This window comes from Pseudorca crassidens, chromosome 16 (genome assembly GCF_039906515.1).
Source record: "Pseudorca crassidens isolate mPseCra1 chromosome 16, mPseCra1.hap1, whole genome shotgun sequence".
NCBI classification, from domain to species: domain Eukaryota; kingdom Metazoa; phylum Chordata; class Mammalia; order Artiodactyla; family Delphinidae; genus Pseudorca; species Pseudorca crassidens.
This window is the reverse complement of record NC_090311.1, coordinates 58,461,788-58,488,189: the sequence shown is the minus strand read 5'-3', so window position 1 is coordinate 58,488,189 and position 26,402 is coordinate 58,461,788. Positions and strand designations below refer to the sequence as shown.

Here is a 26,402-nt window from a genome sequence, read left to right as displayed (position 1 = left end):
GCCTATCTCCACTCCATTTAGTTGTTTTTCTGCCTTTTCACTTTTTCTACCTTTATGTGAATGTGGTTTTCCTTCCACAGGCTGCAGAATTGTAGTTCTTCTTGTTTCTGCTGTCTGCCCTCTGGTCTGTAGTCACTTCTTAACCATCAACACCACTACAGGCATCTGTCCCTTGCTTTGTGCCACCATCATTCTTTGCTTAGGTTGTTATAGTAGTTTCTGTTAGTCTCTCTTTTTCCATCCTTCCCACCTTCATTATGTTCTTGGCACAGCAGATGTGTTGTTTTTAAAAACAAAAGTTAGATCATGATGGTCTGATAAAAATAAGGTATAGAAATGGTAAAGAAGGGAAATATTATTTGCAGGTGAAATGACTGTGTTTTTGTAAAACTCAAAAAAAGTGAACTGACAAATAATTAGAAACAACATTTACTTGGTGGAGGATTATAGAATTGATACATAAAAAGTATTTTTTATACTTTTCTATATACAAAGAACCATAAATGATAAATTAACAGCAACATAAACAGAGTACAACTAAATATCAAGAGAGTAGTACCAGTGGGGTTTATTCTAAAATGAAATGATCATTCAGAATTAGTGAATCTATGAATATCATTTACCATGCTGTCCCCAGCTGCTTCCCAGAGGTTACTATTGTTCACTCATCAACTCCAGACCAGCTAAACCAATGATCCCTGCTATCTGGTGGCTGAACTACACCTTCTGAAGTGAAGTGTGATCCTTTACACGTTTTTCCTTCCTTAGGCATTTTTCAGTCAGCCCTACAGTACCATATGGAGCTTTCTTGTATCTTATAGTTACTCTTTTATCATAGTTAATCCTTTGTGTTAAAATTCCCCCATTTAATTTACTGTGGTTGTAATCTTTTTATTGAATCAAACTAATGCACTATATTAGTATGTTTTTGGAGACATTTTATATGATTATTTTCATAGATACTAAAAGTACATTTTCAAAACTCAAGATTCATTCTTTTATTAACTTTTTATGAATTGAAGTATAACACACATAGAAAAGGGTACAAATCATAAGTGTACACCTGAAAGAATTACCGCAGAGTAAACATACTGTTTAACTGCCATCCAGTTCTAGAGATAGAACTTGGCCAGCAGCCCAGAAGCACCCCTGGTCCCCCTCTTTCTTCCCCAAAGGTATCCACTATCCTGACTTAAACACCAGAGAGTAGTTTTGCTGTTTCTGAACTTTAAATAAATGGAATCATATAGTATGTATTTTTTGTCTCTTGCTTCTCTGGCTCATCTTTGTGTGATTTATCCACATCATTTTTGGTAGTAGTGCTTTATTCATTGTCTTTTCTATGTCCTATTCCACTGTAAAAATCCATCTTAGTTTACTTTTGTATTCTACTGTTGATGGATGTTTGGGTTGTTTCTAGTATGGCTCTATTTGAAATAATGCTAGTGATGAACATTATTGTATGTATCTTTTGGTGTTCATGTGCAGACATTTCTATTGGAATTATATGTAGCATTGGAAATACTGGGTCACTGAATATGCTTGTCTTGAATTTTACTAGATATCATCAGAAAGATTTCCAGAGTTTTGTATTCCCATCATCAGGACTGAGAATTCTAGTTTTCCCACTGGTGTTTTCAGTCTTTAAACTTTTGTTTTAGCCATACTGTTGGGTGGGTTGTGATGTCTCATTACTGTTTAATTGTATTTCCTTGACCATGATCACTGTTGAAGTTAAGCATTTTCTTTTTTGTTTATTTACTGTTTGTATATACTTTTCTGTGCATTGCATGTTTAAGTTCTTTCCTCCAGTTTTCCCTTGGGTGTTTAATAATTGATTGATTCATAGGAAATTTCTATATATTCAGGTTATGGCCCCTTTTGGTTGGCACATGCCTTCTGTGACTTTGAGACTTGCCTTTTCACTCTTTTAAAGGTATATTTTTGTAAATAAATATTCTTCATTTTAATCTGTATACTCCTTTTGGTGTTCTTCTCTGTTTTTACTCTATGATTTTGACTATCGTTGGTGTTACTTCATTCTAAAATGTTGTGTAGAATTTAGTGATAATGCTATCTCGACCTGGAGTTTTCTTTGTGGGAATATTCCATTAAAAATAGGTAAAGGGGGCTTTCCTGGTGGTGCAGTGGTTGAGAATCTGCCTGCTAATGCAGGGGACATGGGTTCGAGCCCTGGTCTGGGAGGATCCCACATGCCGCAGAGCAACTAGGCCCGTGAGCCACAACTACGGAGCCTGCGCGTCTGGAGCCTGTGCTCCACAACAAGAGAGGCCGCGATAGTGAGAGGCCCGCACCGCAATGAAGAGTGGCCCCCGCTTGCCACAACTAGAGAAAGCCCTCGCACAGAAACGAAGACCCAACACAGCAAAAAAATAAGTTAAATAATAAACTCCTACCCCCAACATCTTCTTTAAAACAAAAAATAATAATAATAGGTAAAGGACTTTTTATATTTTTCTATTTATTCTTATACCACTTTTGGTAAGATTTGTATTTATAAGTATTAGTACATTTTGTCTAAATATTAAAATGTGTTGGCATACCCTTGTTCATCATATCTTCCTGTGATTCTCTTAATTTGTGTATAATCTATGAAGATGTACCCTTTTGCATTTCTGCTACTGGTTATTTGTTACTCCTAAGGGTTTATCAATTTTATAAACCTTTTCAAAAACCAACTTTGGCTTTGTTGTTCCCCTACAGAGCATGCTGTTTTCTGTTTCTACTTATTCAGATCTTTGTTATTTTCTTTTTCTACTTCCTTTAGGTTTAGTTTGCAGTTCTTTTTTTTTACCTTCTGGAATAGACACTTGACCATAAAAAAATACATTTTTTTTATACATGGCAAAAAGTTTGCATGAAGTCAGAAGACAATTTACAAACTGATTAAAATAGTTGTCAATTAAATCAGAATCCAGGTCCTACTTCTTTAATATGTAAAGAGCTTCTAGAAGTCAATATGAAAAGAGCAACAGTTACATATTAAAAATGAGCAATGTCTATGAACAGATAGATGATGGATACAAAAGTTAATATTAATGGCACTTAAGCATATGAAAGGATGTTCATCCTCTCTCATAAGAGGAATTCAAAATAAACATATTCTGATAATTCTTATATAATATATTGGCAAGGATATAGAGAATAGGCACTTGCATAATATGGTGGGGATATAAACTGCCACAACCTCTTTGAAGGCACAATTTATATTATTTATCAAAATTTTAAAAGCCCTTTGATCTGTGAATTTTATGTATGCATAAGGATGTTGGTTCCCTTATTAACTGTAAAAGCAAAAAAAAAAAAAAAAAAGCTTAGAAAACACCTATATGTTTATGTAGCTATGCAGTGGAAAGCTATGAAGCTACTGAAAAGAGGTAGACTGTAGGTGCTGGTTGTTATGGAACAAGCTCTAGGAAAGATTGGTTGCTGAAAAATGTATCTTGTTGAAAGAGTTTATGGGTGAAATGTCTGTGTTTCATGTGTGCATAGTGAATTTCTGAAGTGCCAGTTAGTGTCAGTGCAAGGTAAAGGCTAAGTGTTTGTTTTATGTTTATGGAATTGAATTGACTTCATCTTGTATTTCATACAGGCTATTCAGCATTTCTTTTAGTTATGTTGTATTTTCTCACTTATATTATAAACTCAATGAAAATAGAAGATATGGACCATGTTATATGCTCATTATGTGCTCTGCACTGCCTGACATAATACATTGAATGCTCTACAGCCAATATTTTGTGAATGCAAAATAGAATTAGTTGACACTCAGACACTCATTTATTTTATAGTTTCAGAACCTGGTCACATATTTAGCCCCCTGTGGTAGATAGATACAACAGTCATTATTTTATTTTCATGTTTCAGAAGAGTGAACTGAGCCCAAGTGATTAAGTGATTTCTATAAAGCAGGGATTGGTAAAGCCTGTGGGACAAATCTGTGCCATCACCTGTTTTTGTATGGTCTATAAGCTAAGAATGGTTTTTATATTTTTTAATGACTGGGGGGGAAAAGAATAATATTTTATGACATGAAAGCTATATGAAGTACAAATTTCAGTGTCCATAATTAAAGTTTATTAAAAGATATCATAAACATTCATTTATGTATTGTCTGTGGCTGCTTTCCCACCACTGTGGCTGAGTTGAGTAGTTGCAGTAGAGATTTGACGTGGTATTCTCATTGATTGCTTCATTCACACTGCTGCCTGACACACTGCACATCTCAGTGATGCAGTTGTGATTCAGTAGTGTTTCAGGTGTCACGCATATTGCTGTGCCATACACTTTATTTTTCATTACTGTTGCATATCCCATTACGTCAAAACAAGAAAAGGAGAGAAAAGGGGGCTTTGAATCTTATGGCTTTAAGGGAGCATGGACTGTGGATTATTTTATTAAACTAGGTGGTAAAACATTGTGTTTATTATGCTCTATTAAAAGAATATAATATACATTGCCATTACCAGGCTAAGTACTTACATTCCAAACACAGGAAAGCAACTCTCATAAAAGTTAGAAAATTTAAAATATTTCATCATAGCAGATTTTTTCCACAAGTACAAAAATGGTGAAAATGAGTTGGCAGTCAAAGTAAGGTGAGGAATGGCTCATTTGTTAGCCAAGCAAAGAGAGCCACTTACCAATGGTGAGCTAATTAAACTGTGTTTTTTTGTAGTAGCCAAAGAAATGTGTTCAGAAAAAATAAATTTGTTGAAGACTATTAGCCTTTTGGCGACAATAATTGCTTTAAGGATCTAGGACATTGGTAGCAACATCAGTAGTCAATTAAAGAAGAGGATAATGATTTTGACTGGTTTTCCTGACTCTTGATGAGTCAATAGATGTTTACTGAGAGTGTTCAGTTGTGTATTCAAAGAGGTAATGCTAAGTTTCAAATGACTGAAGAATTAATTAGCCTCCATGATAAGTGTTTGTAGAACAACTGCAGGCAAGATTATTTTCAAAGAAGTTGACAACATTATTTCAGTATAGTCTGAAGTAGAATATTAAGATGTGTTACAAGTGATGGCGGTAAAAATAATTGTGGAACAGAAAAAAAGTTATTTGGACAAATTTACAAAGTTTGTGAAAATGTAAAGTTTTTAAAGCCTATGCTTATTCATTGTATTATTATGATTACAAAATTGTGGAAAACATTTGTGTCTGTCATTTATTATTGAACCAGTAATATAAATAGTGAACTTCATTTGATTTCATGAAGAGAGAGTTCCAGTTTTTGTCAGAAATTTGAGCTATTTCACATGGCCTACCCCCATAAGTTTGATAATTACAATTTTTTGACCTCACGGTCAAGATTCAAATTTTTCTAGACATGAACACGCTCGTTTTACTACTCTTACGGAACACTGAATGGCTTGAACATTACCTTTTGCTTCAGTCTTTATATTGTTTCTTACCGATATAATTGATAGTGTTTCTTAATTATGAGGCAAACCAGCTCTTATATGTGAAACTTATACCATGGTAGTCATTTGACAGCGACTGAGGTAGTTTGAATTACAAGTAGTATCAATCTGTATACGTCACATTCTGTCAGAAGCCAAAGCAAAGAGTGATATCTCCATTCACACACACATTTGTAGCAGATATATTTTCCAGGCTGAAACTACAATTCCAACAGTATTTGTCAGACCTTGATGGAAGTGCAAAGAAACTTCCTTATTTCGGAATCTTCCAACCATGCAGTTGAGGAGCCTCTACCTAACCTTGAGTTAGAAGTGATTGATCTAAAATGTAGTGACATGCTAAAAGGCAAATATCAAGAGACCTCTGTAATAGAATTCTGTAAATGCCTTCTAAGTGATGAATATACTCAATTAAAATCATGTGCTTGTGGATTGATATCAGTATTTGGCAGTATATCTGTGTGAAAAGACGTTCAAAGTTGAAATATGTAAAATCTCATTATAGATCAGTGTTAGTAGGTGAACATTTGCAGTCATTTTTGAGGATAGCGAGCAGTAACTTTGAACACTCATTAAATGAAATGTTATTCCCCACAAAAGAATTAGTTCTACTACTAATAGTAGACCTGAATTACCAAAAATTTTTTGGAAATTCTTTTCTCTTATTTTATAACTACCTAAATAATACTGTTATCATTTGTTTTTCTCTTTATCCACAAAGCCCAAAATATTTATTACCTGACTTTTTACAGAGAAACTTTTCTGAACCCACTCTCCCCCTGAAGGAATAATAGTATGTCTAATTAGAAACCAGTTATGCATTGAATTGATTGTCTTTTATTCTCATTTTAGAGTTCTTGCATTTAGAAAATACTAAAAATGTTCAAATTTGGAAAAGTTTGTTGTCTGTGTAATGTAATTTAAATCTCTGAAGTGTTGGAAACAAGATTCACTCGTTAATTATGTCAGTAGAGTATATCCTATAGGGTTTCTTGCAACAAACACTCTTCTGTAGTAGCTGTCTAACTTTGGAATTCACGGCTTTGCCTTCTTTACCTTTTTTTGTTTGCTTTTGCTTCTAAATTGACTGATAACCATTCTTCAAAGTTTTTTACTTCTGAAATCCAGTATATACTGAAAAGGATTTTTATTCCACATTATGCTGAGTCTAATGCTGGCGGTTGTTTTAAAAAACAGTATGGGGACTTCCCTGGTGGTGCAGTGGTTAAGAATCTGTCTGCCAATGCAGGGGGCATGGGTTTGAGCCCTGGTCCGGGAAGATCCCACATGCCACGGAGCAACCAAGCCCGTGTGCCACAACTACTGAGCCTGTGCTCTAGAGCCCGTGAACCGCAACTGCTGAAGCCCACATGCCTAGAGCCCATGCTCTGCAACAAGAGAAGCCACCGCAGTTAGAAGCCTGCGCACTGCAATGAAGAGTAGCCCCCACTCGCCACAATTAGAGAAAGCCCGCACGCAGCAACGAAGACCCAGACGCAGCCAAAAATAGATTAATTAAGTAAAAAAAAAAGAGTATGAATACCTCCTGCAAATTACTAAGCTTCATGGGCAGTTTTATTTTAAATTCTGTGAGAAATAAGAGTTTTAGGATCTCATATAACATGCCTTGATACATCCTATAATATATATATTGGTAAATAATCTTTTATGAAACAAACCTTTACATTCATATCTTGATTCAAAAGAACAATACATCTTCAGATTTTTAATATAAATTAATCCATTTTTCCCTTACAGTAGCTTTCTGAGAGCTTATTGCTATCTCTTGAGAGTTTACATCTTTGACAAGAATATTTGTAATTTGAAGTCATCACCCAATATTGTTCAGTTAGCAATTACAAAGGATTATTGACGGTTACCTTCTGGTTGCTGATCCTTTTAAAATCATTATATTCTCATGATTATTTTGTAATTAAGTCCTATATATTGAGCCCTAGTGTTTGTTTTTCAAGTTTTCTTTTATGGAGCATTTTTGTCTTTTGGTACTTTACTTCTGAATTATAGTTCCTTTTTTCTTTTTTTAAGTCTGTTTATATTCAATGGGATTAAAAACACACTTCCACTTTTAGAGCAGATTTATCATCTACCCTTCAGGCTGTTCTTTAACATGGAACTCTTAAGAATGAATATCTTAAGCTATTCCCCAGATGTTTTAAACTCCAGCAAACTTGTGGTTTTCTTTATTGGGATCTCTGTTGGTAGTATTCAGAAGATGAAAGAAAACATCTCCTCAGTCTCTAAACACTTTTCATACTGATTTTAGTGTCTTTTGCTGCAAAGACATGCATAAAATAAAACTTCTATACTGATAAATTTTCAGAATCCTTCTTTTAAAATGTAATATCAAAATGAGAATTGCATTAACAATAATGTAAAAAATAATATTGTGTGTTGCATGTGCTTTTGAATCAACTTTGTTATGTGATTCGTTTTTGGTTTTTTATAGCTGTGACATTTGGTCAGTTGTTTAACGGGTCATGCAATAGATTTTATTCTTCATTACTTAGTAGAGATTGAGGATGTTTTGCTTCAAGTGTTTTTCCGAAATGTTGGGAGGTTTAAATTTAAACTTTTAAAGATGTCAGTCATTTAGTTCTTTTTTTAGAGGGCAGCCAAATTGCAAATTCTTTGAAAAATCAGCAACTAAATTATTCCTCCATAGTTATAAAAATAGTTGGTAACATTTATTGAGTGCTTATTATGTTCAAGGCACTGGCATAATACAACAGAGTGGTAATGATTCATACTAATTGAAAGAAAGATAATAAAGAGTTAATAAATGAAAGAGTGAAATATTGCACTACAAACACAGGGGCTTTTCTCTTCTTGAGCCTGTTGTAAAGGAAGCAAGTAGGAGCATCTTATCTGATTTCAGTTGTTTAGAAATAATCTGATTTTTTTCTCACCAGGTAACATCATATCTAAGTGTTAACCTAAGGTTTATGTCTTATAGTTAAATTTCTCTCTAATAACAATGTTCTACATTCTTTTTTTTTTTTTTTTTTTTTTTTTTTGAGTTCTTTTGCCTTCATAGCCCACCTCGTGTCTAGTAGGTATCTGGGACATAGGCAAAATCACAATCAATGTCAATATTGGGTTCTTTTAAAAAATATTCAAGAAAAACTTAATTTCCTTAAAATGTGTACAGGTTGGTAATCTGTACCTTAAAAATCCAACACCACCAGCAGCAGTAGCAAGAAGACTCTCATTTAATCCTTCCAGAGTTCATCCATCCATTTATTTATCAAACTTTTTTTTTGGTGTGTATGTGGCATGTCAGGCACTATGCTTAAATATTGTGGAATGCAAAAACAGATAGGATCTTTAATACCATGTTTTATGAATGAGGAAAACATTAAAAATAAATTAAAAATAAATTACTTGCCCCATGTCAGACTACTAGATGAAAATGAAGTTAAAGCAAGGTCTGTCTATACCAGAGCCTTTGTTTGAGGAACACTGCCTGTCCTGATGCCTTGCAGTGTAAAATCATATTTTGACCATATCGGTATCAAATTTGTCTTATATGTCCTTAGTAAGGAATTTGACTATGCTGGATGGACCTTCCTTCGTCCCTCCCCTCCCCTCCCCTCCCCCCTACCTCCCTCCCTCCTTTCCTTCCTTCCTTCCTTCCTTCCTCCTTTTCCTCTTAAATACTGATATTCCACCTAGTTCCACCCTCTGGGTTCTTCTCATTTGTCTGGGCATGGATTTCTTTGGCTTTATAATATTTGGGTTTTTTGAGCTTCTTAAGCCTGTAAGAGTGTGTCTTTAATCAAATTTGGGAAGTTTTAATGATAAGATGTTATTTCTTCAAAACTTTTTTCTGCGCTGCATTTTTTCTCTTCTCCTGACACTGTCTGGTAACATAAATGTTAGATCTTTTAGTATTATTTCATAGGTATCTGAGTATTTGTTCATGTTAAAAAAATCATTTTTCTCTCTGTTGTTCAGACTGTAACATTTTTATTGATCTGTCTTCAAGTATACTGAGTTTTAATTCTGTCTTCTCCATTTTGCTTTTCAGTCCATCTAGTGAGTTTTAAATTTTCACTTATTTAATTTTTATTTGGTCTTCTTTACATCTTGTATTTCTTTGCTGAGTCTTTCTTTTTTTCCAGATATTTCAAGAGTTTTAGTAGTTTTGGTTCCCTGGAGTTCTCCTCTTTGGTCCTCTAGCCAGAGAGCCGGGGCTTTATTTTCCCAGTTCTGCCACAAACTTCCATGACTGAGACTTGTCTGGGGCTAAGTAATAGGAAGATTTAGAGAGAATATTCTAGGTTTAAACTTACTCAATAAATTCTTAAACTCATATATCAAATTATTCAGTTCTAGATGTTTACTCTTTTTTATAATTTTAATCCTCTGTTGAAATTCTCCATTTTTTCATCTAGTTTATGCATTCTTTTCTTTACTTCCAGTATCTAAATCATTTTGAAAATGTTTTCTAGTTTTGTTTTATTTTTAGTTTTTAATCAAATTATTTTGCCTCTTTCCATAACTATCAGTTGTTATTGTTTGCCAGACACTTTATATAAGAACTGTTGATCCTTCAGATTGTATATTCTACCAGAGTGTTCACCCTTTTGTATACAAGGCTGATGTGGAGTGACAGGAGAGCTGATCACCTTAATAAAGTTAAGGATTAAAGCTAGGTCAAAGTTGATTTTTGGTTTTGATAGATTCAGTCTACACTGTTTGCCTCTGTTTCTAGAGCTTGACTCTCTAGGACTCTTAGTTTAGACCACTGGGTTCTTTGTCGCATCAGCTGTGTGAAACAGTCCACCAGAGCTGCCTTCAGAGGTTTCTAGCTTAATTCTTCATCCTTCTGTCCAGCACACCTTCAAAATTTGGCAAATAGCTCAAGTGGGAGACTGACATTATAAAATTTGTTTTTTAAAAACTGAAGTGTAGTTGATTTACAATGTCGGGTTAGTTTCACCAGTACAGGACAGTGATTCACTAATACATATATTCTTTTACAGGTTCTTTTCCCTCATAGGTTATTAAAAAATATTGAGTATAGTTCCCTGTGCTATACAGTATATCTTTGTTAGTTATCTATTTTATTAATAATAGTGTGTATATAATAATCCCAACCTCCTAATTTATCCCTCCACCCCCTTTCCCCTTTGGTAACCATATGACATTTTGTTTTAGACACTCAGTTTCCAATTTTATCACTTTAGTACTATGTAATAACTAAAATTCCAACTTTTTTTTTAACCCGCTGGCCCTCCACCTCCATACCATTGTTCTGCTAAACCCAAAGTCTGAATTTTAAGCTTCTAGATACAACCAGGATAGATACATGTCCTCTCCCAGTCCCCAGCAGAAGAGTGTCTTAGTTTTTATTCTCCACTCTTCCTAGGGATTTCATTTCTTGCCTATCATGTTTTTAGTTCCTTTGCTCTTGGCCTTTGTTTTGTAAGCACTGCCAAACTGGGCAAACTTTCTGGTTTTTAGGTGATTTGGGTTAACCCTCTTAGCTTACATTTGATTTTCAGAATTCAGCAGATGTGTTATGGGACAAACCAGCTGTGTGTTTGAGGTCCCTGAAATGTCAAATTTAGTCTTTCTAGCCTCATGCTGCTGAGTACAAATTTGGACAGGTCAGGCAGACAGCTACCAGGGCTGGCCTACCCTTTGAACAGTTCTGACCTCCCTGGAAATTTATTCATTTGGTGCTCGTTGCTTCCATAGATCTTTTCTACCTTTAATGATTTATAATTTGCATGACTTTTCTAGTTGTTGTCAGTAGGAGTGCTGCTTATGACCCACTATATGGTACTCAGAATCAAAAGTTCTATATATTATGTTTGGATAAAAGATTTAAATGTTTGAGTGTTTCTGATGAGTGATATATTTTCTTTTTTTTTTGCGGTACGCGGGCCTCTCACTGTTGTGGCCTCTCCTGTTACAGGGCACAGGCTCTGGACGCGCAGGCCCAGCAGCCATGGCTCACGGGCCCAGCCTCTCCACGGCATGTGGGATCTTCCCGGACCGGGGCACGAACCCGCGTCCCTTGCATTGGCAGGCGGACAGGACTCTCAACCACTGCGCCACCAGGGAAGCCCATGAGTGATATTTTTTATAGTTGTGTAGAGAAAAATGATTAATTATTGCTTGAATACTATCCATATCTGTTACATATGTTTATAGAATTTTTCAATCAGAGTAACTAAGGCCCATTACAAACCATGTATTCTGTGATAGAAATAACAGCCAAAACCAAAGCAGTAAAGGAGGGAAAAAGTATAATTTGTGTTTTGGAACTTCCTGTGGACATATGGATGACATTCTAGGTTTATCAAGAGACTATTCATCTCATTTTGAGAAACACTGTCTTACAGTATTTCTCTTTTCCTTATATGTGGCTGTTTCTTGTATAGTTTAATAGTAAGTATCAAACAGTTTTACTGTTTAATGAAAATTATACTTTGGTTTAGTGAAATTTTGTTGTGTGTTTTTATAATGAGTAGAAACTTAATACATATGCTGTACATCTGAATTTAGGAATAATTCATTTTATCTTAATCATCTATACTTATGTACAAAGTACTTTTCAACAGTATATTTGATTATTTCATGTGCAAAAACTTCATCTTCAGAGTTATAAATGGGAATAATTAAAAACTAAAACATTTTAGAATTGAATAAGGACTTATCTAAGCAACACATGCTTAAAACTGCTTTCTTATCAAAGAAAATAAAATTAGAGGTTGGAGAAATACCTTTAAATTACAATCCTTATGAACTAATAGCTTAACCCTGGTTTTGAATGACTGTTACTTTTTCCATCTTTTAAAAATATGCTTAAATATAAACACATGTGGGAAATGTTCTTTTGGCTTTTATCAAACTGACATTTAAGTGAATTTTTTTGAACCTCACTAAACATTTGTGGTAAAAGATTTCAAAGCTTTGAATCTTTCTATTTGCCTATGGATTTTTTCCCCCTGTGTTATTCTATTAACATTTGGTCTTAATAAGTATAACCTGTTTAGAATTACTGATGTTTTTTCATTTATTATTTGTTTAGATGAGAAGTTTAGGAAAGAGCTTCATCAAAAACCCTACTTGGCAGTTATGAATGCTTTCTTAAGGAAGTTAAATTTTTTGAGTTTTACTCTAAAGATTTTACTTGTGTCTTATCCCTAATATGTCTTCTTTATGAAGTTTTCAAAATCGTTGATGTTTGGTTTCTGTGCCATGATGTTAGCACAATGTGAGATCTCCTTTATCTTATGATGTACGATGAGCTCTCTCTCTCTTTTTTCCCTCCAAGACTGGGGTAAAAGAGGCTGTAGTTACTGTGAAAGTGGGAAGCAATTGCCCTAAGATAGAACTAGAAGCTATAAATGATGGTTTTATGGACACTTTCCTATTGATATTCTTTCTTATATTTTACTTATAAGAACTTTTATTTTTCTTTTGCTTAAGGATGATTGGTCCTACATTAGGGTAGAATCATGAAATCTTTCTCATTTGTTTAATATCAGTTAACTAGAAAAATTACACATTAAAATTTAAGGAGCTATTTCTTTTCTTTAATTTCTTCTCTCCCATTATTTTTTTTTCCTTATCATTCTTCCTTTTATTTTTCGGGCTTTTTAGAATGATTTTCTGGATGCATCTTAAAAACAAGCCCCCAGCTGCCTTTTTATTAAAAAGTAATTCATTTAGTTTTGGGCCACAAGGTGTTTTATTCTAAATACTCTTATTTTTATTTTACATGATTTTAATTTTTTCTTAATTTTTGGATGGATCTCCTAGTCCTGAGTCTACCACTTACTAATTGTGAGAAATTCATCAAAAATGATTTAACTGGGCTTAGAGGATAAGGAAGGTGAATTTACTCATTCTTCTTAAAACAAGGTACACAAATAGAATCACACGTAACCTGCACTTCAGAATTGCTAGGAGACAGATCATACTAAGAACTCAGATTTCTTGTAAGTATTGGAAGAAACATCATGTTGCAATAGAGCAAGCTCTTACTTACTCCTGTACATCTTTACCTCTGGAGAGCAGGGGTGGAGGGGGTGGAGGGCCTTAAGAGCCTATGAAAGAGAAGGGAGAGATGTGGAGAATGTAGTTCAAGAACAGACCCAATCATTCCTGAAAAGAAAAAGTCCAACGTTCCAGACCTGTGTTTTAAACATGGAGTAGGATCAGACAGGCCCTCTCACCAGTCAGTGCGCCATCCCCAATCCATTCCAGTTAGATTTCTCTTTTTGCCCTTTAAGTGGCTTGCCTGGGAAAGCCACTGAACCCTGTCCTGATCCTTAGAGCAAGGGATCTCATTGTTGAAGAGAGAGAGTTTTGGGCAATTTCCTTTGGTGCCCCCCTAGATAGTATGTTCTTTTTTTAATTATTATTTAGTTTTAAAATTTATTTATTTATTTGTTTGTTTATTTATGGCTGCGTTGGGTCTTTGTTGCTGTGAGTGGGCTTTCTCTAGTTGTGGCGAGCGGGGGCTACTTTTTGTTGCGGTGCGTGGGCTTCTCATTGCAGTGGCTTCTCTTGTTGCGGAGCACTTGCTCTAGGCATGCAGGTTTCAGTAGTTGCAGCACGTGGGCTCAGTAGTTGTAGCTTGTGGGCTCTAGAGCGCAGGCTCAGTCGTTGTGGTGCACAGGCTTAGTTGCTCCATGGCATGTGGGATCTTCCTGGAGCAGGGCTTGAACCTGTGTTCCCTGCATTGGCAGGCGGATTCTTTTTTTTTTTTTTTTTGCGGTACGCGGGCCTCTCCCGTTGCGGAGCACAGGCTCTGGACGTGCAGGCTCAGTGTCCATGGCTCACGGGCCTAGCCACTCCGTGGCATGTGGGATCTTCCCGGACCGGGGCACGAACCTGTGTCCCCTGCATCGGCAGGCGGACTCTCAACCACTGCGCCACCAGGCAGATTCTTAACCAGTGCGCCACCAGGGAAATACTTTTTTTTTTTTTTTTAAATAAGTCAGGTTTATTGAGGTATATTGAGATATACTTGACATAGAGTAAAACTCACTGTTTTTATATGTAATATTCTATGAGTTTTAACAAATGTATACCGTTGTGTAACTATCACCAAATTAGGACATTTCTGTTGTCCTCCAAACTCATACTTCTTTGTAGTCAATTTCTCCTCTCTGATTTCAGTTCCTGACAATCACTACTCTGATTTCTGTCCCTATAGCCTTGCCTTATCCAGAATGTCAAATAGATGGGATCATATTGTTTGTAGCCCTCTTATGTCTGGCTTCTTTCACATGGCATGATACTTTTGAGATCCACCCATGTTCTTGAATGTGTGGATGTACCACAATTAGTTTATCCATTCACTAACTGATGGACGTTTGGGTTATTTCAAGAGTTTGATGATTATAAATAGGACTGTTATAAACAGTAACGTACCTGAGTCAGCTGGTAAGTATATGTTTAACTTTTTTTAGAAATTGCCGAATTGTTTTCTGAAGAGACTGTAGCCATTTTTCATTTCTGTCAGCAATGTGTGAGTTTCAGTTGTGCTGCACCCTTGTCAGCACTTAGTATTGTTATTTCTTTAAAAGCCATTCTAATAGCTGTATCTCCTTATGGTTTTAATTTGGATTCCCCTAATGATTGTGATGTTAGAATCTATGCTTATTTGCTGTCTGTGTCCTTTCTTTGGAAATGTTTCTATTAATCTTTTGCCCAATTTTTTATTGGATTGTTTTCTCATTATTGAATTTTGAGAGTTCTTTATGTATTCTGGATAGTATATACTTCTCAAAGTTAATATTTATAATAAATGTTGCAAAGTATTTTTATAACAGGAAGTATATTTTTGAAATGGTAGGTCAGTACTGTTTAAGTCATTATGAATTATGAACGCTGCTTTAGCACCCTTAGTTGCTAGGTTCACTATGACATATTCAGACTGAGCATAGGTTGTCAGACTTGTCAGGAATTAATATTATATAATATGAAAAATATCATTGCTTGGTAAGTCACTTTTTTTAGGAATGTTAGAGAATAAAAAGTTTATATTTCTAAAGTTTTCTTTTAAAATTCTCACATTTATATCTTTGCCATTTGTCATACCAGTTTACATCATTGATTGGGTAATTTATTTAGAGTTAAAAAAGAGGTATATTTGGAAGAAATTTCTTAACCTAAAAACCGAGCGATGATACGAATTAAAAATGCCCTACATTCTAAAACTTTCTTTAGATCTTACAAATTGAACTAGATGATGTTTGATCCTCAGATTACAGGAATAAGACTTAGTTTTTCATTCATATCCTTATGTGTGGGTCACAGTCAATGGAATTAAGAGTACTGTGATTGTTTTTCTAAGGTATAGTGAATATGCATTGTTATAGTATCATCTTCCAATAAGTACTGTTCTCCTTACTCTTCACACTCCTGATTTTCTTTACTTGTGTGTGGCGGGTATTCTTTATTCTTGAGTGCTAAATTTTCTGAGCAGAACATAATATATCCCATTGGATATATTATGTTAGACTCTGCTTGTGTTTACTTCTTACAACTCATTGAAAAATCTTTCACTATTTGTTCCTCACTCTAACTTTGTAAAGTAGAAACTAGTTGGAAATTTTATGAAACAAACAGTACACTATGTTAACAAGCAGCAAAATGTAGATGCTGTCTTCAGTATAGCATCATAATTGTCTTCCATTAAATTTTTCAGTTATTGACTTTCCCATAACCTATCTGACCATGTTGTAGTTAGTATAATAATTACTGTTTTTGAAAAGGTGAATCTCTTTGTAGTATATACTATCCTGCATTTATTTCCATTAATACTTGTGGCTTGACTTAAATGCCAAAATGGCTTTTATGCTAAAGGGTGGATTATGTTAGCTAAGGATGGATTATATTAGCTTGCCTATGTTTACTTTGGTCATTTAGTCACTGCCCAGCTGTTCCACAATTAGAAACTCTTGCTGCTGTGAGTAGCATGCTTATGATCATCAGTATTATTATTATTTTTATCAGAAGTCTGTGCTATCTTTTTTTTCAGTTTATTTTATTGAAGTATAGTTGATTTACAATGTTGTGTTAATTTCTACTGTATAGCAAAGTGACTCAGTTATACATATATATATACACACACACACACACACATTCTTTTAAAAAATTTTGTTTTGGAGCTTAGCTGCTTAACAATGTCCTATTAGTTTCTTCTGCACAGCAACTTGAATCAGCTATACATATACATACATACCCTCTTTTTCTGGTTTTCCTTCGCGTTTAGGTCACTACAGAGCATTGAGTAGAGTTCCCTGTGCTATACAGTTATGTTCTCATTAGTTATCTCTTTATTATACATAGTATCAATACTGTATATATGTCAATCCTAATATCCCATTTCATCTCACCCCATCCCCCCTTGGTATCCATACGTTTGTTTTCTACGTCTGTCTTTATTTCTGCTTTGCAAATAAGATCATCTATACCGTTTTTCTAGATTCCACATATATGCGTTAACATATGATATTTATTTTTGTCTTTCTGACTTATTTTACTCTGTATGACAGTCTCTAGGTCCATCCACATCTCTGCAAATGACCCAATTTCATTCCTTTTAATGGCTGAGTAATACTCTATTTTGTATATGTACCACATCTTCTTTATCCATTCCTCTGTTGATGGACATTTAGGTTGTTTCCATGTCCTGGCTATTGTAAATAGTGCTGCAATGAATATTGGGGTGCATGTGTCTTTTTGAATTGTGGTTTTCTCGAGTATATGCCTGGGAGTGGGATTGTTGGGTCATATGGTAGTTCTATTTTTAGTTTTTTAAGGACCCTCCATACTGTTCTCCATAGTGGCTGTATCAATTTACATTTCCACCAACAGTGCAAAAGGGTTCCCTTTTCTCCACCCTCTCCAGCATTTATTGTTGTAGATTTTTTGATGTTGGCCATGCTGACTTGTGTGAGGTGATACCTCACTGTTTTGATTTGCATTTCTCTAATATGATGAGCATCTTTTCATGTGTTTGTTGGCCATCTGTATGTCTTCTTTGGAGAAATGTCTATTTAGGTCTTCCACCCATTTTTTGATTGGGTTGTCTTTTTGATATTGTGTGCTATCTTTTAATAGACTTTAAATTTTCATGTTCGATCATTTTCATATGATACCTTTTCTGTGCATACTACCATTCTGAGGTATGGTCTAATACTAAACTAGGATTAAAAGACTAGTATTTAGTCATTGCTTTCCCTACCACATTAGTGTTTGAAATCTTCTCCACTCTCTTGTATTTTACTTTTCTTCTCAGAAACAAAACAGATATATAGCTAGCTTTCATATTATTGTCAAGAATTATCAATTGTTTATAAAGTATTTAATAATATGTGATATGAGAGTGGAAAGCATTACTTAGAATTTAAATTCTCCTATATACTATCAGCACAAGTATTAAAAATTCTTTATAAGTATATGGTATATTGCTTTCTGCTTTTTCCATAAGGTTAGTCTTCCAAGAAATTCTGAACTACATTCCAGTGACATTCATTTTTATTTAAAAGTTTTCTTTAATAAAAATACTTCCATTTTAAAATGAATATAAATACATGATCAGATTGTAGAAAATATCGAAAAGGAAAAGGCTTATGTCTAAAATGCTGATGGGCTGTTAATGCGGTTCTTCTGTTCATTTTTGTTAAATTCTAACGAAAAATACTGAACATGTTGAATACCTTTTTATATTCTGATAATCTCTTTGAACAGTAAATATAAGAACATCCCTTATTATATTTTGATTTTCATAAACTACAAATGTTCATTTCTTACATTTTGTGTTCTTTCGACTTTATCTTAATTTGCTACCTATAGTTTCAATGTCATTTTCATACATTTGTTTATTCATTCACTCTATTTTAATTGTATCATCATAAGCTGCCAGAATTCCTTCCTAGAATAGTACAGCATATAAACAATTATAATATGAACTATATTATATTCTGTCCAATGATAATCATTATAATTTAATCATTCCACTATTTTTGAATATTTTGTTTTAAACTTTATTATATCTTATGGTAATATGTTCAGCTTTTGCATATAGCATTATTTATGATTTGGATTACTTCCTTAGGGTAGAGTCCTAGAAATGGATTTTTATGATAATAGTATATAAAAATTTTTGTGATTCTTGATATGTATTGCTAAATTACCTTCCAAAAGAGTTCTGTCACTAACACTGTATGGTTATATCAGCTTTTTCACATCTCTAGTAATGCTGAGTATTAATAGTTTATACTCAACCAATTTAATGTGCAGAAATCTGTTTACATGTTTTTGATTACTAGTGAACGAAGCTGATTCTTTTTCAACATTTATCATTTTTCTTTTGTTTACTGTTCATTTTTCCATTTATATGAGCCATAATAGTTTCTTTTTCTCATATGAGAATATTAAAATAGTATTTTAAAAATATTGAATCAATAAATTCATTAAAAGTAAATGTTAAAATATATAAAATGATAATTAAAATATTTTAAAAATCTTTTGGGTAAAGATAACCATTTTTCATATTTGTTAAACAGGTTTTATCCTTTATATTTCTAGTTTTTAATTTGTTTGATTTTGCTTTTATTTAGAAATGCTTTAAATATTTTTGTTATCAGATTTGTTGTTCTTATTCTTTGTTTGCTTCTGTCAACTGCAAACTCTCATGCAGAAGTTTGATAAGCACTGAATCCAGTTTTCTCTGGCATTTGATTTAAGTAACGTTGCTCTGGAATTTTTTAGCATCATAAAAACTGCATACTTTATTAATTTGAGCTTCATAAATCCTACCAGATTGCTGGTAGGAAAATGTATCAGCTACTGCTCTTTCAATTGTGTTTTTGTTTGTTTGTTTTTGGCTGCATTGGGTCTTAATTTCTGAACACGGGTTTTCTCTAGTTGCGGCGAGCGGGGGCTCTTCTTCGTTGCGGTGCATGGGCTTCTCCTTGTGATGGCTTCTCTTGTTGCAGAGCACAGGCTCTAGGCACACGGGCTTAAGTAGTTGCAGCACGTGGGCTCTAGAGTGCAGGCTCATTAGTTGTGGCGCATGGGCTTAGTTGCTCCACGGCATGTGGGATTTTCCCGGACCAGGGAACGAACCTGTGTCCCGTGCATTGGCAGGTGGATTCTTAACCACTGTGCCAACAAGGAAGTCCCAGTTGTGTTTTTTGATTGAGGTATTTGATATGCCAACTCCATTCCGACAGAGAAGCTCAACCAAATGGAGAAAGTAAGAATGTATCTATAAAGTACTAAAATTGCCACGCATCTCTCCCTATAGAAAAAATCACGTACTGGAAATATATAGAAGTTCCCTGCAAATTATAAAGATATCATAAACTCTGTCATCACTAAACAACTTAGAAAATAAGGTTTTTATATAATTGATTATATCCCTGCAAAGCTGTAATCATGGTTTTGAGACTTATTAATGTTTTAGCCTGAACTTTTTTGTTCTTTCATTAAATGTACACAGTCTTTCATCTTTTCCTAGCATTTTCCACTGTGTACACTGATGGTTTTGACACAGATAATGTGGACCATTCATACACAAACCAGAGATTTTGTATCAACTAGAAAAGTGTGTAGAGAAAATGTGCCGAATCCATGCAAGAGATTAAAGAAAATAAATTTTTCCTCAATGCAGTTAGTTCTGTGAACAGAAAATTTTCTGGGTTTGATAATCAACTACTTAGGAGTTCCCTTTTTTTTATATGATTTTTCTTCTCTCCTGTATTTCCTAACACCATCCAACTGATAATCCGAAGTAGAAGTCTCAGAATTGTTTTCCCTCTGCCACATCTTTCACCTAGTTATTTATCACATCTTATGTCTTAAACTTCAGAAATGATTCCTTAGCTTGATCACTTCCTGGTAGCCCCTTAACTCAGCATCTGATCTTAGGTATGAACTTTTCCAAAGGTTGGCGATCTGCCTCTTTTTATTCTACCCTGTCCTCAGAAGAGTGCTATCATCATTAAAAAAAAAAAAAAAATCTGCCTTTCACACTATTAGTAAACAGATGTTAAAAATTCCTAGTTGCCTACTGAAGAATGTCTAAATTGATTAGCCTAGCACAGAGAGTTTTGTTTGTTTTTACTATTTTACCTACATTACCTGTAACTTATTTTCTGAATATGTTTTCGTTTTACCCCTACCGTTGAATATTTTTTCTCCCTTATTTGTCAAATTATTGTTCAAAAGTTAAACTTTCCCGGCCTCTTTCATTCAGAAACACTTACTTCTCTGCTCTGTGTTTTGTTCTGTATGTAGTTCTGTTTATATAACTGTATGGAAAGTTGCTCTTTTCTTCCATTATAAGATGAAGTAGATTTTAAAATGTTTTTATTAGAAAACAATTTATATGCTTATTACACAATCAAAACAAATGTATATAAGATCCATAATTGCTTGTACTTTGGAGTGAACCACTGTTAACACCTTGGTTGTAGTCTTCCAGGTCCTTTTTACTACACATGTATATTGGATAATTTTGTTTGCAGTATACATATATATATATTGCACTTTTCTTGGATTATATTGTGCATATGTTTTGGTTACTTAATATTTCTAAATTGAAATATATGAATATCTATCAGTAGTATAAGTCTACAACATTTAAAAATATTTAACTCTTTAGTAGAAGCAATGCATACACACAGTAAAAATAAATCAAAGTGAAAAATTAAGCATTCCAGTTTTCTGAAATGGACTTACCCTATCATTCATCAGAATTCATCAGGATTTATTAGGCCAAAATATGGAATAAGACTAATTTGCCTATTGATTCTCACTGCTATTTATTCTCTGTGCATATTATGCTGGAGGTTCTAGTGTGTGCACTAAGGCAGGAAAAGAGGAGAAAACATTTTTTTCCTTATTCACAAATTATGACTATATATGTGTGGCAAAAACAGAAGAATCATTGCTATTAATTAGAGATGTTGGCAACTTGATTGGATAAAAAAATTGATGTAAAGACTATATTTCTAAATACCAGCAACAAATAAAAATTAGGTTTAAACAAATATCATTTACAGTACTGTTAAAACATAGGAAGTATGAAGTCGTGACTATAAGAGATGAGCAGGATTTATGGCACAAATTATGAAACTAATAGATGTTAAAGACCTAAATAACTATACTGTGGTATATACCGTAATCATGGATTGGATAGTTGTTGGGGGCGGGGGCTTGCTTCATGGATCTTAGTTGTGCACCGTGTCGGCTACAAGTGGACAATTTAATATTGGAAAGATATCACTTTTCCGTGTGTGTGTGTGCGTGTGTGTTGTGTGTGTGTGTGTGTGTGTATATATATATATATAATTGCAATCCTAGTCAAAATTCTGACAAGTTATTTTTTGGAAATGGACATCTAGTTGTGCATTTATGTGGAGGTCCAAGAGGGCCAAGAATAGTCAAAGCACTCATGAAGAACATGAAGAGAGCACTTGTCCTTCCATTAAGACTGATAAAACAATAATATCTAAACAGAAATGGAATTTTTGCAGGGGTAGGCATATAGATCAATGAGTCAGAATAAAGAGCCCCCCCCTCCTTCTCTCTCTCTCTACACACACACACACACACACACACACGCACACACACACACACATATAGTTGTCTATTTGTCTGTCAGTCTTTGGTAGTGGTGATGGTCATGGTAGTTACACAAGCGCTGAATTTCAAAATACTGTTTTAAAATTGTATGTTTATTTCAGGTACCTTTAAGAAATTTATAAAAAATAAAACAGAACTAAAAATGAAGAAACAATTAAAAAAAACCTTCCCTTCTTCTCCACTCCATACAGGGGCAAACACTAACAGGTTTTTTTTTTTTTAATTAAAAAAAATCAATTAATTTATTTTTGGCTGCGTTTGGGTCTTCGTTGCTGCGTGTGGGCTTTCTCTAGTTGCAGCGAGCAGGGGCTACTCTTCATTGGGGTGTGCAGGCTTCTCATTGCAGTGGCTTCTCTTGTTGCGGAACACAGGCTCTAGGCGTGGGGGCTCAGTAGTTGTGGCTCGCGGGCTTAGTTGCTTCGCGGCATGTGGGATCTTCCCGGAGCAGGGCTCAAACCAGTGTCCCCTGAATTGGCAGGCGGATTCTTAACCACTGTGCCACCAGGGAAGTCCAACAGTTTGTTTTTAATAGTTTACTGTTATAAATATAAATAATGTAGTTATGCCCCATTTTTTGAATTAACAGTTACTTATCTATTGACTCATCTGAAAGCTGAAGAATATAGTGCACATACACTGTTTTTTCTCCTTTTTCCTGCCTCATTGTCTTACTTATGTTATTTTAGATATTTTAATTTTTCTACTGACTTATTTATTTGTTTATTTATTTATTTATTTATTTTAAAGCTTAGGGAAAGTCAAGAGACTTCTTTGCAACAGGATGGAAATTTTATTTTATTTATTTATTTAAAATAAATAAATTATTTTTGGTTCCGTTGGGTCTTCATTGCACACGGGCTTTCTCTAGTTGTGTCAAGTGGGGGCTACTCTTCCCTGTGGTGTGCAGGCTTCTCATTGCACTGGTTTCTCTTGTTGCAGAGCACAGGCTCTATGTGCACGAGCTTCAGTAGTTGTGGCACATGGGCTCAGTAGTTGTGGCGCATGGGCTTACTTGCTCTGCGGCATGTGGGCTCTTCCCAGACCAGGGATCGAACCCGTGTCCCCTGCATTGGCAGGCGGATTCTTAACCACTGCGCCACCAGAGGAGTCCCGTGACTTTATGACTTTAAACAGTTTACTTAAAGCCTCTTTTTAAAAAGTTGGTCATTAACACGAGATACTTGTGGACTCTTTTCAAATGAAGGAATGAGAATAAGAAAACTTTTCATCTCTCCATTCTTCCATCTTCAAAATGTCAGTGTTATAGATGATGTTTTTACAATCTGTTTTATAAGTATAATTAAATGTTACATATTTTATCTCTGCATAGATTCAAAAGTTGAAAACCAAACAAAACATCATTACTGAATAACTAGGTAGATATTTTTCTCTGTAGAACAAAGTAGTGTGATTGAATCAACTCTTAGAAGAGAAAATACAATCCTTTGTTATTAAAATTTGGACTATGTAAGGGAGAATTTTACATGAAAAAAATATAATAGACCTTCATTTAAATTTCTTTCAAAATACTTACACTTTTCCAAAGTCATACACAGTTGTCACTTTTTCCTTTTTTTTTTAAACCCCATGCAATTTTTTTTCTTCCTCCCTTTCTCCTTTCCTTTCTTTCTCTTTCCTGGCCGTGCTGCAGGGCTTGTGGGATCTTAGTTTCTTAGTTCCCCGACCAGAGATTGAACCCGGGCCCTCAGCAGTGAAAGCACCAAGTCATAACCCTTGGACCATCAGGGAATTCCCCCTTATGTTTCTTTCTGATTTATACACCAGCATAGAATATAGTAGTTCTTTGTCTTTTAGCTTCCTGTATTAAGTCTGATGTTATTCTGATTCTTATTCCTTTTTACGTAGTGTGTTATTTTTCACCCCAGAAGCTTTTAAGGGTTTCTCTTAATATGAGAGTTCTGAAATTTAACAAGGTATGTCCAAGTGTGGATTCCAGTCCCTACTTCCAAGTATAATTGCTTGGTGTTTAGAGATATCTGAATATTATATATATATATATTTTTTTTCTCTTTTGACGACTTCTTTTTTTCCTAGTGTTTCTTTCTTACCCTTTATTATCTCTGTTCTCCTTTTCTGTCATTCATGTTAAACGGATCTTGGACCATCTAATTCATTCTCTGTTCCTTTTAAGTTTTCTTTCATACTTTTCATCTCTTACATTTTTGATACAATTTCTGGGTATTTTTCTTAATTTGAGTTTCGTTCTCTTCATCTTTTTAAAATCTGTGTCCATTTTAATTGCTTAGGTCATTGATTCAACTATTAATTTAAAAAATTCAATGGTGGTAAAGTTAATTTATAGCAACTCTGTTATTCTGTAATTGTTCTTTTGTCATATAACTAGACAGGTAGGTTTCCCCGAATTGTCTCTGAGAAAAAACTAGGCAGAAAGTGAAAAACAGTGTGAGAGTTCCTCAAAAAGTTAGACTTAGGGTTACCATTTGACCCAGTAGTTCTACTCCTACGTATATACCCAACAGAAATGAAAATGTTATATCTACACAAAACCTTGTACATGAATGTTCATAGCAGCATTATTCCCAATAGCCAAAAGATGAAAGCAACCCAAGTGTCCATTGTTGGATGAAGGGATAAACAAAATATGGTATATCTATAATGGAGTGTTATTCAGCAATAAAGAGGAATAAAGTATTTATATATGCTGTAGCATATATGAATCATGATAACATTATGCTAAGTGAAAGAATCCAGTCAACAATGCCATACACATATATATTATTCCATTTATGTAAAATGTCCAGAATAAGTAGAAATACAGAATATAGAAAGTAAATTAGTGTTTGTTTAGGTTGGGGGAAGATGATATAAGATTGGGTTTTGATAGCTAAAGGGTATGGAATTTCTTTTTGAGTTAACGAAAATATTCTAAAATTGATAGTGATGATGGTTACAGAAGTATAAGTATATGTTAAATGATCAGATTGTAGGCTTCATATGGTTGAATTGTATGATATGTGAATTATATCTCAATAAAGCTGTTATCAAAAAAAAAAGAAAAAGGCAGGCGAGGAATCTACACAGTTGTTAGATAAAAGAGGACTTTTTCATGACAGATTAGAGCATTTAAACAGATCTGACTCTTGTGGGTAAGGTAGGAGTGGTTGGGCAGCTACCCTCGTGTACCAAATATAGTATATAAAGAAATTGCTCTTGCTGTTATGTCTCCTGTCACTGCTTTGTCAATTCTGTTACATTAGCTTTCTGTTAAATTAGAATTTGTCATTTCTCAAATTCGTTGTCTGTGCGTGGCATCTTTCCTTGATTTGTGGTGCTGTTATACTTTTGTTCATTTTCATATATAAAAAACATACTTTTTGACATTCAGTCAGATTTGGAAGGGGAAACAAGCATATGCTTCCTCTTCCATCTTGAAATGTGAGGTTCTATAATTTTTATACCCCTTGAACTAATTTTAGATATAATATTAATAAGCAAAATTTTGGTTTCTGTAGAAAACTCTTAGTTGACTGGAATGAGGAGAAATACACTGATTTCTATGTGTTTGTAATTAACAAGTAATTCTGAGACTGCAGTTCTGAATTTGACTAACCAGTGAGTTGTATGTGACCTTTGTTGGACAGTCTGCTCAAATACTTTATGCCTCACTTTCCTTGTTTGTTAAATAAAGACATTCTGTTTATCCCTTTTAGTTTTAAAATTGATCATGTTTACAGTTGACCCTTGAACAACATAGGTTGAACTGTGTTGGATCCACTTAATAAGTGGATTTTTTTTTCAATAAATATAGTTTACAGGTCTTTAAGTGTGGGGAAAAGTTTGTGTTTGGTTAGAGATCACAGTATGTGGAATCAAAAGAACTAGGGTTTGAGTCCTGACTTTATCTAAACTGCTTTAGCATCCTGCCCTTGGGTGAGTCATTTATCAATTCCTTTATTTTTGAGGCAGAGATAACTGTTCCCGAGTTTTTCCACAGAGGGATGGGAGATTGGTGTGTTGACACCCTTCTTCCCCTTCTATCCTGCCTGAACAACTCGCAGTGGAAGACCTTCACATAACTTTTACAGTCTGCCTTTAGTGTCCATGGTTTTACATCCATGGATTCAACTAACTGTGGATTGTGTTGTACTGAAGTATGCAGGTATTTATTGAAAAAAAAATTGAAAAATATAGGAGCTAATAGTACCCACCTCATAAAGTTGTGAGCATTTTAAAAAATGATGATTTGGATAAAATGTTTAAAACAATAACTTTTGGCACACATAATAAATATTATGTAAATGTTAGCTGTGGAACCTCACCCTA

The 26,402-nt window shown here is 34.3% G+C and overlaps 1 protein-coding gene across 10 annotated transcripts in view; it reads left to right on the top strand.

Moving 5' to 3' along the window:
• The window catches only part of ADK (adenosine kinase), a 486,210-nt gene that overhangs the window by 149,385 nt on the left and 310,423 nt on the right, over window positions 1-26,402 (top strand). The gene's annotated exons all lie outside the window — the stretch shown is intronic.